Here is a 13,041-nt window from a genome sequence, read left to right on the forward strand (position 1 = left end):
TCAAGCAGCACATTCCAGTCAGTGCAGCTAAAACAGCCTCTGAGAGCCTCCTCAGCCTCCGGTGTCCACCTCCTGACAATGCGCGTGGTGATTGGCTGCCTCCTCACCAATGGTGTGTACCTGGGCTGCAGATGAATGAGATTGTGGTCGGACTTCCCGAGGGGAGGGAGGGGCGTGGCCGAGTAGGCATCCCTCACATTGGCGTAGAGCAGGTCAATAGTCCTGTTCTTCCGGGTGGGACAGTCCACGTATTGATACATGGCCGGCAGAGTGGAGTCCAGGGTGACGTGATTGAAGTCCCCTGAGATGATGACCAGAGCCTCTGGGTGTTGCGTCTGTAACCCTGCGGTGGTGGAGTGTACTGCTTCAAGCGCCGCCTCCACGTTGGCCCTCGGAGGAATGTAAACACAGACCACGATCACCTGCGTGAACTCCCTCGGTAAGTAGTATGGTCTTAGGCTAACGGCTAGAAGCTCACAGTCACGGCAGCATATGACAGATTTAACACTGCAGTGTCCAGGGTTACTCCATCTGTTGTTTACATACAACACCAGGCCCCCTCCTTTACTCTTGCCGCAGGAGACGGTGTCTCGGTCTGCCCTCACCGTAGTGAAGCCGGGTAGCTCCACGTTAGCATCGGGTGTATGGGCAGTCAGCCAGGTCTCTGTTAGGATTATTACGCAGCTCTCTCTGTAAGTCCGTTGGTTCTTGATAAGTGCCGTTAACTCGTCCATTTTGTTTGGCAGAGCGTTTACGTTCCCCATCAGCACCGTGGGAATCGGTGGCTTGTAGCGTTGTTGTTGTTGTTTCCTCGCTGTTGCTTTAGCCCGGCGCTTTGCGCCGGCACGGCTACCCCGGTATCTCCTCCTCAACTCTCCGGGTATAACGTGACGAAAGTCCGTTTTAGTCCTCCTCAGAGCTAAAAGACTCCCTCTAGAGTAGACTATTTTCTTCTGGTAATCAGATCTGCCAGCACAGCGATCACAACATACATTCTCATTCACACGCAGAGCAGAGGACCGGCAGCCGGCTCGTACTAGCGCCATGACAGATATAATAATGCTTTCTGCAGCGTTCCTCCTCCATCTCAGCACGTATCTCCTCTTGGACCAGTTGGCGCTTCTCCTTTCCACGAGCGTGGTCGTAGTGTGGCTTGGGAAAGCTGCCAAGGCCTGCCCTCCCCATTGCCATGGTTCCAACCAAGGTTTTATATACTTAGATAAGTCAGTCACACCTTGTTCAAACACTGGATGTAATTAAAAATAAATAAATGAACAAAGCTGCAAGTGTAGAACATCTCATATATTTTACATCTATTTTTCTCTGCATCATAGTAACCTACGAACCCCTTGATGGACTGTCTCAGGGACTTTAAAACATGGATGAAGCTTCATGAAAACAAGACGGAAGTTATTTGGTTTGGAAGGTGTGCCCGCCATGATCAGATTGGTTTACAACCTCAGAGGATATGAGAAAAGGCTCTGTGGCGCAATGGTAGCGCGTCTGACTCCAGATCAGAAGGTTATGTGTTCAACTCACATCAGGGTCATAATGAACTTTCAATTTTGTTTTATCCATCCTCACGAGTTCACCAACCAGACAAACTTTAGCTGCAACAGAAAACTTTGATATGTACCTGGAATTATGCAAGTCTGCACAATCACCTGCCTTGAAGACAGGAGGAACAATCTTTAAATAAAAGGAATTGCATTTGTTTATCTGATTCTGCAGATTCACACATTTTAGAGTTGTTGTTGTGGCCGAGTGGTTAAGGCGATGGACTTGAAATCCATTGGGGATTCCCCGCGCAGGTTCAAATCCTGCCAACAACGCTTAATGGGGAAGAAAAGGCTTGTTAAATCTACGGTGTCTTAACCTCAGACAAGACTGATTTATAACTCATCCATCAGGGGCCTCATTTACAAAGAGTGCAATGCACAAGAACTGTCCGTACACTGCTTTCTACGCTCACGGTCTGATGTTCAGAAAGTAACTTGAATGTGAGAACTTGTGGTGCTTCATGCACCGATCAATTCTGGTGTATGCACATTTGTTTTTTCTGTTGGCGACACTCACTGGCGATGCAGTGAAGTTGTCATGATGTCACATGTGTCCCTGATGGTCTAATGGCTAGGATTTGGTGCTTTCACCACCACGGTCCGGGTTCAATTCCCGGTCAGGGAAGAAATGTCTGTTTTTCTCCTTCAGTTGTGTTTATTTTTTGTCGGATGGTGGCTGCCTCACCTCTTCTTGATTCTGACAATATATATATATATATAAGCCATATGTATAGAACTTGAATACACCTTACGGTGATACTTGGACACGTCATCAGTGATTGACCCGGGGTCACAGGGTGTTTCTGGTCTTTAACAATCGTACACCCTCACCCGGGCGACCCAGCCGGGGGTGATCAATCCCCGGCTTGTGTCCAAGTAGCGCACCACAGATCCCCCTTACGGATCCACAGCACGGCGAGGCCTTTTCTGCGGCCTCGAGGATGTTCTTGGTGGCCCTCCTCAACTGCAGTCCTGTAACTCCAAGGAGTTTGAGCACTCTCTGGAGTGAATGTCCTGCGAAACTTCTGCACTCAATTTCAACTGGCTCGCAGCAGGCTCTCCAGACATTGCTCCGGCACTCTGTGGTGAGCTCAGAGTATTTGGCCCTCTTGCGCTCATTGGCCTCACCAATCCAGCCCTCCCAGGGGACAGTCAGTTCCAGCAGGACCACTTGCTTGGTGGACTCCAAAGTTAATACCTTACCTGGGCGGAGTGAAGTGGCAGCTATGTTAGCTGGGAACTTGAGTTGCCTTCCCAGATCAACTTGGAGCTGCCAGTAACGAGCGGTAGCGAGGAGTCCTCCTGCGGAGTTTGGCTGGTGTTTTGCATTCTGCCCAGCTCTAACAAATGTGATTGACTGCTTCGGGGCGACCTGGGTCTTGCTGTTCTGTATCGCTGTGCAGATGGAATCCGCCAAGGATTTTAGAACTTGGTCGTGGCGCCAGCAATGCCGCCCCTTTCCGAACGCCTTTGGGCAGCAGCTCAGAATGTGCTCCATGGTGCCCCTCCTCTGGCACAACTTTCACTCAGGCGTATCTGCCAGGCCCCAGGTGTGCAGGTTGGCCGGGCTTGGGAGGACGTTGTACACTGATTGAATTAGGAACTTTGTGCGCAGAGGTTCAGCTCTCCAGAGTTCTTCCCAGGTGAGTTCGCGAGGTTCTGCATGCTCCCACCTTGTCCACGCCCCTTGCTTGGACATGCCGGCCATCTTTCTGCAGCGTTCCTCCTCCATCTCAGCACGTATCTCCTCTTGGACCAGTTGGCGCTTCTCCTTTCCACGAGCGTGGTCGTAGTGTGGCTTGGGAAAGCTGCCAAGGCCTGCCCTCCCCATTGCCATGGTTCCAACCAAGGTTTTATATACTTAGATAAGTCAGGGGCCTCATTTACAAAGAGTGCAATGCACAAGAACTGTCCGTACACTGCTTTCTACGCTCACGGTCTGATGTTCAGAAAGTAACTTGAATGTGAGAACTTGTGGTGCTTCATGCACCGATCAATTCTGGCGTATGCACTTTTGTAAAGTTTTTTCTGTTGGCGACACTCACTGGCGATGCAGTGAAGTTGTCATGATGTCACATGTGTCCCTGATGGTCTAATGGCTAGGATTTGGTGCTTTCACCACCACGGTCCGGGTTCAATTCCCGGTCAGGGAAGAAATGTCTGTTTTTCTCCTTCAGTTGTGTTTATTTTTTGTGCATCTGTCGGATGGTGGCTGCCTCACCTCTTCTTGATTCTGACAATATATATATATATATAAGCCATATGTATAGAACTTGAATACACCTTACGGTGATACTTGGACACGTCATCAGTGATTGACCCGGGGTCACAGGGTGTTTCTGGTCTTTAACAATCGTACACCCTCACCCGGGTGACCCAGCCGGGGGTGATCAATCCCCGGCTTGTGTCCAAGTAGCGCACCACAGATCCCCCTTACGGATCCACAGCACGGCGAGGCCTTTTCTGCGGCCTCGAGGATGTTCTTGGTGGCTCTCCTCAACTGCAGTCCTCTAATTCCAAGGAGTTTGAGCACTCTCTGGAGTGAATGTCCTACGAAACTTCTGCACTCAATTTCAACTGGCTCGCAGCAGGCTCTCCAGCCATTGCTGCGGCACTCTGTGGTGAGCTCAGAGTATTTGGCCCTCTTGCGCTCATTGGCCTCACCAATCCAGCCCTCCCAGGGGACAGTCAGTTCCAGCAGGACCACTTGCTTGGTGGACTCCAAAGTTAATACCTTACCTGGGCGGAGTGAAGTGGCAGCTATGTTAGCTGGGAACTTGAGTTGCCTTCCCAGATCAACTTGGAGCTGCCAGTAACGAGCGGTAGCGAGGAGTCCTCCTGCGGAGTTTGGCTGGTGTTTTGCATTCTGCCCAGCTCTAACAAATGTGATTGACTGCTTCGGGGCGACCTGGGTCTTGCTGTTCTGTATCGCTGTGCAGATGGAATCCGCCAAGGATTTTAGAACTTGGTCGTGGCGCCAGCAATGCCGCCCCTTTCCGAACGCCTTTGGGCAGCAGCTCAGAATGTGCTCCATGGTGCCCCTCCTCTGGCACAACTTTCACTCAGGCGTATCTGCCAGGCCCCAGGTGTGCAGGTTGGCCGGGCTTGGGAGGACGTTGTACACTGATTGAATTAGGAACTTTGTGCGCAGAGGTTCAGCTCTCCAGAGTTCTTCCCAGGTGAGTTCGCGAGGTTCTGCATGCTCCCACCTTGTCCACGCCCCTTGCTTGGACATGCCGGCCATCTTTCTGCAGCGTTCCTCCTCCATCTCAGCACGTATCTCCTCTTGGACCAGTTGGCGCTTCTCCTTTCCACGAGCGTGGTCGTAGTGTGGCTTGGGAAAGCTGCCAAGGCCTGCCCTCCCCATTGCCATGGTTCCAACCAAGGTTTTATATACTTAGATAAGTCAGGGGCCTCATTTACAAAGAGTGCAATGCACAAGAACTGTCCGTACACTGCTTTCTACGCTCACGGTCTGATGTTCAGAAAGTAACTTGAATGTGAGAACTTGTGGTGCTTCATGCACCGATCAATTCTGGCGTATGCACTTTTGTAAAGTTTTTTCTGTTGGCGACACTCACTGGCGATGCAGTGAAGTTGTCATGATGTCACATGTGTCCCTGATGGTCTAATGGCTAGGATTTGGTGCTTTCACCACCACGGTCCGGGTTCAATTCCCGGTCAGGGAAGAAATGTCTGTTTTTCTCCTTCAGTTGTGTTTATTTTTTGTGCATCTGTCGGATGGTGGCTGCCTCACCTCTTCTTGATTCTGACAATATATATATATATATAAGCCATATGTATAGAACTTGAATACACCTTACGGTGATACTTGGACACGTCATCAGTGATTGACCCGGGGTCACAGGGTGTTTCTGGTCTTTAACAATCGTACACCCTCACCCGGGTGACCCAGCCGGGGGTGATCAATCCCCGGCTTGTGTCCAAGTAGCGCACCACAGATCCCCCTTACGGATCCACAGCACGGCGAGGCCTTTTCTGCGGCCTCGAGGATGTTCTTGGTGGCTCTCCTCAACTGCAGTCCTCTAATTCCAAGGAGTTTGAGCACTCTCTGGAGTGAATGTCCTACGAAACTTCTGCACTCAATTTCAACTGGCTCGCAGCAGGCTCTCCAGCCATTGCTGCGGCACTCTGTGGTGAGCTCAGAGTATTTGGCCCTCTTGCGCTCATTGGCCTCACCAATCCAGCCCTCCCAGGGGACAGTCAGTTCCAGCAGGACCACTTGCTTGGTGGACTCCAAAGTTAATACCTTACCTGGGCGGAGTGAAGTGGCAGCTATGTTAGCTGGGAACTTGAGTTGCCTTCCCAGATCAACTTGGAGCTGCCAGTAACGAGCGGTAGCGAGGAGTCCTCCTGCGGAGTTTGGCTGGTGTTTTGCATTCTGCCCAGCTCTAACAAATGTGATTGACTGCTTCGGGGCGACCTGGGTCTTGCTGTTCTGTATCGCTGTGCAGATGGAATCCGCCAAGGATTTTAGAACTTGGTCGTGGCGCCAGCAATGCCGCCCCTTTCCGAACGCCTTTGGGCAGCAGCTCAGAATGTGCTCCATGGTGCCCCTCCTCTGGCACAACTTTCACTCAGGCGTATCTGCCAGGCCCCAGGTGTGCAGGTTGGCCGGGCTTGGGAGGACGTTGTACACTGATTGAATTAGGAACTTTGTGCGCAGAGGTTCAGCTCTCCAGAGTTCTTCCCAGGTGAGTTCGCGAGGTTCTGCATGCTCCCACCTTGTCCACGCCCCTTGCTTGGACATGCCGGCCATCTTTCTGCAGCGTTCCTCCTCCATCTCAGCACGTATCTCCTCTTGGACCAGTTGGCGCTTCTCCTTTCCACGAGCGTGGTCGTAGTGTGGCTTGGGAAAGCTGCCAAGGCCTGCCCTCCCCATTGCCATGGTTCCAACCAAGGTTTTATATACTTAGATAAGTCAGGGGCCTCATTTACAAAGAGTGCAATGCACAAGAACTGTCCGTACACTGCTTTCTACGCTCACGGTCTGATGTTCAGAAAGTAACTTGAATGTGAGAACTTGTGGTGCTTCATGCACCGATCAATTCTGGCGTATGCACTTTTGTAAAGTTTTTTCTGTTGGCGACACTCACTGGCGATGCAGTGAAGTTGTCATGATGTCACATGTGTCCCTGATGGTCTAATGGCTAGGATTTGGTGCTTTCACCACCACGGTCCGGGTTCAATTCCCGGTCAGGGAAGAAATGTCTGTTTTTCTCCTTCAGTTGTGTTTATTTTTTGTGCATCTGTCGGATGGTGGCTGCCTCACCTCTTCTTGATTCTGACAATATATATATATATATATAAGCCATATGTATAGAACTTGAATACACCTTACGGTGATACTTGGACACGTCATCAGTGATTGACCCGGGGTCACAGGGTGTTTCTGGTCTTTAACAATCGTACACCCTCACCCGGGTGACCCAGCCGGGGGTGATCAATCCCCGGCTTGTGTCCAAGTAGCGCACCACAGATCCCCCTTACGGATCCACAGCACGGCGAGGCCTTTTCTGCGGCCTCGAGGATGTTCTTGGTGGCTCTCCTCAACTGCAGTCCTCTAATTCCAAGGAGTTTGAGCACTCTCTGGAGTGAATGTCCTACGAAACTTCTGCACTCAATTTCAACTGGCTCGCAGCAGGCTCTCCAGCCATTGCTGCGGCACTCTGTGGTGAGCTCAGAGTATTTGGCCCTCTTGCGCTCATTGGCCTCACCAATCCAGCCCTCCCAGGGGACAGTCAGTTCCAGCAGGACCACTTGCTTGGTGGACTCCAAAGTTAATACCTTACCTGGGCGGAGTGAAGTGGCAGCTATGTTAGCTGGGAACTTGAGTTGCCTTCCCAGATCAACTTGGAGCTGCCAGTAACGAGCGGTAGCGAGGAGTCCTCCTGCGGAGTTTGGCTGGTGTTTTGCATTCTGCCCAGCTCTAACAAATGTGATTGACTGCTTCGGGGCGACCTGGGTCTTGCTGTTCTGTATCGCTGTGCAGATGGAATCCGCCAAGGATTTTAGAACTTGGTCGTGGCGCCAGCAATACCGCCCCTTTCCTAACGCCTTTGGGCAGCAGCTCAGAATGTGCTCCATGGTGCCCCTCCTCTGGCACAACTTTCACTCAGGCGTATCTGCCAGGCCCCAGGTGTGCAGGTTGGCCGGGCTTGGGAGGACGTTGTACACTGATTGAATTAGGAACTTTGTGCGCAGAGGTTCAGCTCTCCAGAGTTCTTCCCAGGTGAGTTCGCGAGGTTCTGCATGCTCCCACCTTGTCCACGCCCCTTGCTTGGACATGCCGGCCATCTTTCTGCAGCGTTCCTCCTCCATCTCAGCACGTATCTCCTCCTGGACCAGTTGGCGCTTCTCCTTTCCACGAGCGTGGTCGTAGCGTGGCTTGGGAAAGCTGCCAAGGCCTGCCCTCCCCAATGCCATGGTTCCAACCAAGGTTTTATATATTTAGATAAGTAAGTCACACCTTGTTCAAACACTGGATGTAATTAAAAATAAATAAATGAACAAAGCTGCAAGTGTAGAACATCTCATATATTTTACATCTATTTTTCTCTGCATCATAGTTAACTACGAACCCCTTGATGGACTGTCTCAGGGACTTTAAAACATGGATGAAGCTTCATGAAAACAAGACGGAGGTTATTTGGTTTGGAAGGTGTGCCCACTATGATCAGATTGGTGTACAACCTCAGGGGATATGAGGAAAGGCTCTGTGGCGCAATGGTAGCGCGTCTGACTCCAGATCAGAAGGTTATGTGTTCAACTCACATCAGGGTCATAATGAACTTTCAATTTTTGGAAACATTATGGAAGACGGCCTATCCTGCGGCACCTTTGAAGTGTACGTTTCCGGGCATACACAGACACAAATGAAAAAAGCAAGCAAGTAAATAAATAAATGACAGAGAAGAAGAAACGTGTAAACTACCAAGTTTGTGGCTGGCATAATATTAAAGATTAGGATTTTTTGAGCTAGCCAGGAACTGAACCTAGAATCTTCTGATCCGTACTCAGACGCGTTATCCATTGCACCACTAGCCCTCTTTTATGGTAACATGTGGAAACACACGTGTTGCAATGACGCAGATGTCCTATCCACAGTAGATGGCAGAAGCATAGCCGAATATTGTATTGAAATAGAATTCCGCTCTGGGCAGATGAAAAATAAAGCCAGTCCTTCGAGCCGGAGTTGAACCAGCGACCTAAGGATACCTGTGTTTACTGGTTCTACAGTCCTCCGCTCTACCAACTGAGCTATCGAAGGAGGATGCATGTTGGCAGCTCCATGACTTGCGTATTCTTCTACCAAGGCCTTAAATTGGGAAAAGGAAACATTTTAAATGAATTATTGTCTCCCTTATGCGCCCCTTGCCGGGTCCTTACCACTGGCAGAGGCCATTGTCCTTGGCTAAGTTTCTGGGCCGTAGCACCCCCCTTCCCCACCCCAATCAATTGAATTGTGAATGGTGTGAAAATCTAATCCAAACACTGTAGTGGATTTTGTTGTGGCCGTGGCACCTTTTCTTTCTTTTTCCAAAAGTTTGAGCAGCTCTCTGGCTGCCAAAGGGGTGCTGGGACCCGCATTCGAACCGGGGTTTCTGCAGCCACAACGCAGAGTACTCACCACTATACGATCACAGCTTGAAAGGGTACATGTACCCAGCTTTAGATATGTGCTCATTATCACAGCTGATCTGGAACGCAGCATGTAGGAAGCGCGCACCGCTGTCTGGCTCCCAGCAACCTACCTACAACAAACTGATGCTACCAGGGCGCAACTACAAAATACTACAAATTAAAACACGGTAAACTACCGGGCGGTTTCACTGTTACTGTTTGTGGCAATCTGTTTTAATATGTCACGGATGTTGAGAAGCAAACAAGATCAGGGGGAGCCACCTGTTGAACACAGCCATGCCCTAACGCTTGCGTCAATAGCAAGCCTTCTAGAGGAAAACAGGCTGGCTATTACCGCCGAGTTCCGTGCATCCATGGCGAAGATTGAAAATAAAATTGATCGCCTACAAGCCACGGCAGATGATCACTCAACAAAGATAAAAGATCTCGAGGACAGGGCAAACTCACAGGATACCCGCATTCAGGCACTGGAAGTTACCTGTGCTAAACTAACTGAAACCTGTGCCAGATTAACTGAGTCCAACGCTAGACTGACAACAAAATCTATATCCATGGAGGCTTACAGCAGACGTAACAACATCAAAATTGTGGGCCTGCCTGAATCCGCGGAGGGCTCCGATCCACTCTTCTTCCCCAAGATGCTGGAGAAACTCTTCGGTGAGATCCTCGATGCCCCCCCGGAGTGTGACAGGCTGGACCTCTGGATCAGGACTGATGAGTGAACAGAACATCCACAGTTTTATCTTAGAACAGGGATCACCAACCCTGGTCCTCGAGGGCCGGCGTCCTGCATGTTTTAGATGTTTCCCTGCTTTAACACACCTGATTCTAATTAATCATCGTCATCAGCTTTTCATCCAGGGCTGCACAATTCTGTTGATGACACAGTCACTTGTATCACGGTGCAATGAAGCAGGGAAACATCTAAAACCTGCAGGGACACCGGCCCTCGAGGACCAGGATTGAGGACCCCTGTCTTAGAAGAACTTCATCAATTAAAGCTTTTTTAGCAGGCCAACGGCAACTGGTGTGTGGAGGAGTCATTTTCATCCTATTGACCTTTGTTCACTTGTATCAGTCATGTATGTCCATTGTACCAAATAGCTGGTCTCTCCATCGGGGAATCGAACCCCAGGCACAGATACTGCCCACTATACTAACATTTTCATAATTACAAATTATTTAATCTAACCCTGGAATGACATCAGACATGTGATGTTATTGATGATGTCACCAGTCTCACCGAGTAAAATCCATCTCAGTTACCAGAACAGCAGTGGCGGTGATTCCTTTCTGCTAGCGTAAGTGTAACCTGGACTCTACACTTCAAACAAACTTCATAAATTTGACTTCAGCGCCCAACGTGGGGCTCGAACCCACGACCCTGAGATTAAGAGTCTCATGCTCTACCGACTGAGCTAGCCGGGCTTCAGATGCTACTAAATAAGAACAATAATAGAAAAGTGTCCGTAATGTGAGGTTTTATCAGTGTTTGAGAGAAACCAGTTTTCCGTCTGGTCTCCTATGGACACAACCCAGACAGTTCAAGGACAACATGTGAATAAACTTGTGATTTTCTAGTTTTTTGCAATTGTAGATGCTCACAAATTGGCTATTTCGGAGGTGTCCATTTTTTAGGAGTTGGTGCAGTTGAAAGCCAACTACCTGGTGATGATGTGGAGCGCATCTCAATTTCAGCTTGACTACATCAAAATCTGTGTAGACCTGGCAGTTATCAGGTTGCTATGCTCCTCAAGCTAGCCTATAGCTAGCTAGTGCAAAATGTCCCACTATCTATGTCTCTACATACATGTCTAGATGGTTTTGTATAAGATTAAGGGGGAATAGAAACTAAATGATTGAATGAATTGAATCATGATCAATAACCTGCTGCACAGTTTCTGTAGTGTAGTGGTTTTTCGGTTCGTCGCAAATGCAAAAGGTCTCTGGTCTGAGTCTAACAGGCTGGACCTCTGGATCAGGACTGACGAGTGAACAGAACATCCACAGTTTTTTCTTAGAAGAACTTCATCAATTAATGCATTTTTAGCAGGCCAACAGCAACTGGTGTGTGGAGGAGTCAATTTCATCCTATTGACCTTTTTTCACTTGTATCAGTCATGTATGTCCATTGTACCAAATAGCTGGTCTCTCCATCGGGGAATCGAACCCCAGGCACAGATACTGCCCACTATACTAACATTTTCATAATTATGAATTATTTAATCTAACCCTGGAATGTCATCAGACATGTGATGTCATTGATGATGTCACCAGTCTCACCGAGTAAAATCCATCTCAGTGACCAGAACAGCAGTGGAGGTGATTCCGTTCTGCTAGTGTAAGTGTAACCTGGACTCTACACTTCAAACAAACTTCATAAATTTGACTTCAGCGCCCAACGTGGGGCTCTAACCCACGACCCTGAGATTAAGAGTCTCATGCTTTACCGACTGAGCCGGGCTTGAGATGCTAGTAAATAAGAACAATAATCGAAAAGTGTCCGTAATGTGAGGTTTTATCAGTGTTTGAGAGAAACCAGTTTTCCGTCTGGTCTCCTCTGGACACAACCCAGACAGTTCAAGGACAACATGTGAATAAACTTGTGATTTTCTAGTTTTTTGCAATTGTAGATGCTCACAAATTGGCTATTTCGGAGGTGTCCATTTTTTAGGAGTTGGTGCAGTTGAAAGCCAACTACCTGGTGATGATGTGGAGCGCATCTCAATTTCAGCTTGACTACATCAAAATCTGTGTAGACCTGGCAGTTATCAGGTTGCTATGCTCCTCAAGCTAGCCTATAGCTAGCTAGTGCAAAATGTCCCACTATCTATGTCTCTACATACATGTCTAGATGGTTTTGTATAAGATTAAGGGGGAATAGAAACTAAATGATTGAATGAATTGAATCATGATCAATAACCTGCTGCACAGTTTCTGTAGTGTAGTGGTTTTTCGGTTCGTCGCAAATGCAAAAGGTCTCTGGTCTGAGTCTAACAGGCTGGACCTCTGGATCAGGACTGACGAGTGAACAGAACATCCACAGTTTTATCTTAGAAGAACTTCATCAATTAATGCATTTTTAGCAGGCCAACAGCAACTGGTGTGTGGAGGAGTCAATTTCATCCTATTGACCTTTTTTCACTTGTATCAGTCATGTATGTCCATTGTACCAAATAGCTGGTCTCTCCATCGGGGAATCGAACCCCAGGCACAGATACTGCCCACTATACTAACATTTTCATAATTATGAGTTATTTAATCTAACCCTGGAATGTCATCAGACATGTGATGCCATTGATGATGTCACCAGTCTCACCGAGTAAAATCCATCTCAGTGACCAGAACAGCAGTGGCGGTGATTCCTTTCTCCTAGCGTAAGTGTAACCTGGACTCTACACTTCAAACAAACTTCATAAATTTGACTTCAGCGCCCAACGTGGGGCTCGAACCCACGACCCTGAGATTAAGAGTCTCATGCTCTACCGACTGAGCTAGCCGGGCTTCAGATGCTAGAAAATAAGAACAATAATCGAAAAGTGTCCGTAATGTGAGGTTTTATCAGTGTTTGAGAGAAACCAGTTTTCCGTCTGGTCTCTTCTGGACACAACCCAGACAGTTCAAGGACAACATGTGAATAAACTTGTGATTTTCTAGTTTTTTGCAATTGTAGATGCTCACAAATTGGCTATTTCGGAGGTGTCCATTTTTTAGGAGTTGGTGCAGTTGAAAGCCAACTACCTGGTGATGATGTGGAGCGCATCTCAATTTCAGCTTGACTACATCAAAATCTGTGTAGACCTGGCGGTTATCAGGT

The 13,041-nt window shown here is 48.6% G+C and overlaps 11 non-coding genes across 11 annotated transcripts; 7 read left to right on the forward strand and 4 right to left on the reverse strand.

The window, feature by feature from the left end:
• Positions 1-1,477: 1,477 nt before the first annotated feature.
• On the forward strand, positions 1,478-1,549 carry trnaw-cca (transfer RNA tryptophan (anticodon CCA)). Its single transcript has one exon. It is a non-coding gene; the product is annotated as a tRNA-Trp (tRNA).
• Positions 1,550-1,750: 201 nt separating this feature from the next.
• On the forward strand, positions 1,751-1,832 carry trnas-uga (transfer RNA serine (anticodon UGA)). Its single transcript has one exon. It is a non-coding gene; the product is annotated as a tRNA-Ser (tRNA).
• Positions 1,833-2,112: 280 nt separating this feature from the next.
• trnae-uuc (transfer RNA glutamic acid (anticodon UUC)) lies at positions 2,113-2,184 on the forward strand. Its single transcript has one exon. It is a non-coding gene; the product is annotated as a tRNA-Glu (tRNA).
• A 1,456-nt stretch (positions 2,185-3,640) lies between these two features.
• On the forward strand, positions 3,641-3,712 carry trnae-uuc (transfer RNA glutamic acid (anticodon UUC)). The gene has a single exon. It is a non-coding gene; the product is annotated as a tRNA-Glu (tRNA).
• A 1,464-nt stretch (positions 3,713-5,176) lies between these two features.
• trnae-uuc (transfer RNA glutamic acid (anticodon UUC)) lies at positions 5,177-5,248 on the forward strand. Its single transcript has one exon. It is a non-coding gene; the product is annotated as a tRNA-Glu (tRNA).
• A 1,464-nt stretch (positions 5,249-6,712) lies between these two features.
• Positions 6,713-6,784, forward strand: trnae-uuc (transfer RNA glutamic acid (anticodon UUC)). Its single transcript has one exon. It is a non-coding gene; the product is annotated as a tRNA-Glu (tRNA).
• Positions 6,785-8,292: 1,508 nt separating this feature from the next.
• trnaw-cca (transfer RNA tryptophan (anticodon CCA)) lies at positions 8,293-8,364 on the forward strand. The gene has a single exon. It is a non-coding gene; the product is annotated as a tRNA-Trp (tRNA).
• Positions 8,365-8,760: 396 nt separating this feature from the next.
• On the reverse strand, positions 8,761-8,850 carry trnay-gua (transfer RNA tyrosine (anticodon GUA)). Its single transcript is given in 2 exon segments — positions 8,761-8,796; positions 8,814-8,850. It is a non-coding gene; the product is annotated as a tRNA-Tyr (tRNA).
• A 1,729-nt stretch (positions 8,851-10,579) lies between these two features.
• trnak-cuu (transfer RNA lysine (anticodon CUU)) lies at positions 10,580-10,652 on the reverse strand. Its single transcript has one exon. It is a non-coding gene; the product is annotated as a tRNA-Lys (tRNA).
• Positions 10,653-11,619: 967 nt separating this feature from the next.
• On the reverse strand, positions 11,620-11,688 carry trnak-cuu (transfer RNA lysine (anticodon CUU)). The gene has a single exon. It is a non-coding gene; the product is annotated as a tRNA-Lys (tRNA).
• A 967-nt stretch (positions 11,689-12,655) lies between these two features.
• On the reverse strand, positions 12,656-12,728 carry trnak-cuu (transfer RNA lysine (anticodon CUU)). Its single transcript has one exon. It is a non-coding gene; the product is annotated as a tRNA-Lys (tRNA).
• Positions 12,729-13,041: the final 313 nt, after the last annotated feature.

The sequence above is a fragment of the Cololabis saira genome, chromosome 20, assembly GCF_033807715.1.
Source record: "Cololabis saira isolate AMF1-May2022 chromosome 20, fColSai1.1, whole genome shotgun sequence".
Taxonomy (NCBI): Eukaryota; Metazoa; Chordata; class Actinopteri; order Beloniformes; family Belonidae; genus Cololabis; species Cololabis saira.